Raw genomic sequence first — 3455 nt, 5'->3', positions numbered from 1 at the left:
GACACTGCATTCAGACGCAGAATTTACTGATTTACGCTAACCTGCTTGTTGTGTGTGGATCGGTAACTTAGTTAGAAAAAAAAAACCTTATTATATACTTTTTAACCATAATAATTAAATCAAGCTACTGTTATGCTGTTCTTTTATCTGTTATTTAGGCATATTTATTGAAACATTTCACAATTGACTCAGTTGCTTCCTCCTACACACCCCAGTTTCTCCCCCAATTCCCTTCCCACAGCCAAACCATTCTTAGGGGTATTGTTTGGTACAATGTGAAAAACTTAAAGTGCACCATTCTCTGAGCAGTCATCCTTTTGATGTTGACTGATGTTATGTATTGATAATTTATAGTAGGCTGTAAGAGTTGACTAACTCTTGACAATTATTATTATTCTCACAATAATGAACATCAAAGGCATGGCTGCATTAAATTAATGACTCAAATTTCTTAAAATTGGTTTTAGTTACAGAAAACTGTCTCTGAAATCACAGGGGAGTTAGTGGCACCTTTTATCATCCTAATCCTGGACAAATCCGACAAGCATTCCACTGAAGAAATGCAGTGATAAGCCTGCCTCATCTCTTCTGCTCAGGCTAACACAGCTAAGGCCAGAGGCTGACTGGAAGATGTATTCGCCGGAAGACATCTCCCATTTCACAAATGTAATTATCGTCTTGATGCCAGAACAGTGGTCACACTGGAGGGTGAGTGAGGACGCCGTGTAGCATATTACACATCGCAGTGTGTCTGTGGGTACACATTAAATTCATGTATAATTTGGTTCACGCCTGATCGTTGTTTCTATTTCTTTCTCCTGCCAACCTGCACTGTTAATGATTGCTGTATTTTTACGGTGAAATTCTACAGCCCACTCCCGTTTCTGTGGAATACGGCAACTTGCTGCAAGGAAAATTGCATTCTGGGAGACTTGTGTGGACAACCCGCGCCGATATTTGAATCCACAGCAGATCGCTGTAATGAATTGCAACGTGACAGCTGCAGAAAGCCGTGTAGCCAATCCAGTCTCAAGGAACGCATTTCCCTCCTCACCTTTGCTTCGGCGTTCGGTCTCCAACCTGGCTCTACGTCCGACAGAGACACTTCCTTGCTCGAATAAAGATTCAATTCAGGTAAGAACCAGACTAATGTTGATAACAGCCAGCATAAAGGCGAGCCTTATGCTACGTTCATTAGGGAATGCTAGCCTTATGCTGGTTATTAGCATAAGGCTAGCGCGACTTCGCGCTGTATGCTAACGTTTTTACGCTCGCGACAGACTTTCGAGCGGCTTCGACGCTTCATTCTCGTTATACCGTACAGTCATATTAACAACATTATCAGCGTTTAATAACGTCGATATTGTTTACAAACTTATTGAAACACTTCCGGCATGCTTTTCAAATTAAAAGCCCGTGCAAATACGGACTGGGTCGCTTCAGTTGTTTCAACAAGGCTTTAAAATGAAGAAATATCTCCCGATATATGTGCTTAATTCTTTGAAGGCTTCAAACAACTGCCATTTTATTGGGCTCATTTCACTTTAGGGGCAAAGTCTATGAGGGCCACAGTGATGTTGATAGGTACGTGTGTATTTCAGTGGGGTTAGGTATCTTTGGATTTTGTCAGATCATTCATTGACATGTTCCTTTTTTCCCCAGGATGTAATGCCTGTGGTGTTTTGAGTGACTGTAAGTACACACACTGCAGTTCAGTGTTGTCCAATCTTATGTAAATGTCCTGTGATGTTGGTCAAGTTTTTATCCTCTGTGTTGGTGTCTTCCCACAGAGCCTAGTGGATCCTGTCTGAGCAGCTATCCAAGAAAGCAAGCAACAAAGATGTCCAGTCTGCCCTGCAAGGAGAGGGAGTTGATGTAGCCTCCACTGTGCCACTTCTCTTGGCCCACTTCAAGGAGGACAAGGAAGGACTTCTCCTTCAAGCTGATGTAAGTTCCTTTCTCTTAAATGCACTTGTCTTTTGTTAATGCTTGTAGTGTGACATTGCTTGCATTGCCTATGTGTATTTCTGCTTGTAGGTACTCAGTGATTATCAATAATTACTTCACCATGTTCATTTCTTAGGACATGCACAGCCAAGACACAGGCAATGGTCCAAAGACATGCTGGATGCATGTGGCTGACATCTTGCATGTGTGTCATGCTTTTTTGAGAGTCTGTTGCGTTTAAGTCCAGGGGAAATGGTTGTGGAATCCTAGGGCAGGACAGTTTTTGTTTTGAATGTAATTGGAACATTATTAAACGGGCAGGTCATCAAATTAGTCAAATCAGGTTGGGAAGATTTCTTTATTTTTTGACTTTTGTATCATGTTATTGATTTGTTTATATCTGTAAGCTGATGAAATGGAATGGACTTTTCCTGTTCAGTAGGAAATGTGTCAGTTTGTGGGATTCCACAGCCATTTCTACAAGACTAGGTCAATGTTGTGAGCGAGGTAAGAATTCACAAATAATTGGGGTTTTTTTCTGCAGGCAGGTGCATCAGCTGCTGATGTTGAAGAGGCACTTACCCTGCCTGCCAGTCCTCGGTTGATACTGGTTGGTATGTGCTCTAAGTATATTGTATCAAATGCTACCAGTCATAAGCATTAATCTTTCATTGTTCTTTATTGGATATATATGAAATCTGTTTGTTTCAGGTGATACTCCACATTGGATGCTGAGCATTGAGGGCCAGGTGGTGTGTGAGGGGACCACCTTTGTGTCTGGCCTTGCAGTACTTTTTGCGTCATATTACAACTTTAACCTGCAGTACCAGGATGAGGCGGCTTGTACGCTGGAGTTCATTCAAAGGTCAGCAGCTCTCACACTTTCACCTACATACAGATGGTACTACTTCCATGTTGCCTGTTTCATGCATGACTCTCAGGAGATTCACCTGTGAAGTCCACTCTCCTCTCCATCTTACTGACTCCAACTTTAATCGGATTGCTAAGTGCATGTATTTATTTTGTGCATTTTTTTGTGTTTTCCATCTAAAAATTTCAGACGGTTCATCGATATAAATCCTGAGAAGGGAACAAGAGCCCAACAAGGAAAAGTGGTGTCAAAGAAGACTGGAAGAGAAGTGCAAAAGAAGCCACACAATGTCAATCCACACGTTGCCACACTTCTGCGCAAGCTTATGGATTACAAGTGGGACTTTGGAAATTAGTCAACACGTACCCCCTCTCTCACACTGTGACACACACACACACACACACACACATACACACAGGGAAGCAGGTGAGAGGGACAGAGGAGCAGGAAAGGGGAGAGAATGAAGAAAGGGATCGTGGTGTGAGGAATGTTTAGTTCGTCCAAAAATGTTCTAATAGAATGTTTTATAGTAAAAGGGACAGAGCAGCAGGAAAAGGTAGAGTGGGAAGAGAGGGACGGCAGTGTGAGGAATGTTTTGTTGGTCTAAATATGTCCCAGCTGAAATCCCTTTTTGCAT

At 42.1% G+C, this 3455-nt stretch overlaps 1 long non-coding RNA gene across 1 annotated transcript; it reads left to right on the top strand.

Moving 5' to 3' along the window:
• Positions 1-1017: 1017 nt before the first annotated feature.
• Positions 1018-3221, top strand: LOC121611934. Its single transcript, XR_006007126.1, has 6 exons — positions 1018-1134; positions 1663-1692; positions 1791-1947; positions 2492-2561; positions 2659-2812; positions 3008-3221. It is a non-coding gene; the product is annotated as an uncharacterized LOC121611934 (long non-coding RNA).
• The last annotated feature ends 234 nt before the right edge of the window (positions 3222-3455 follow it).

Source organism: Chelmon rostratus, chromosome 9 (genome assembly GCF_017976325.1).
Source record: "Chelmon rostratus isolate fCheRos1 chromosome 9, fCheRos1.pri, whole genome shotgun sequence".
NCBI lineage: Eukaryota > Metazoa > Chordata > Actinopteri > Chaetodontiformes > Chaetodontidae > Chelmon > Chelmon rostratus.
Note: the sequence above shows the minus strand (reverse complement) of the source record. Positions and strands in the feature narration are given on the sequence as shown.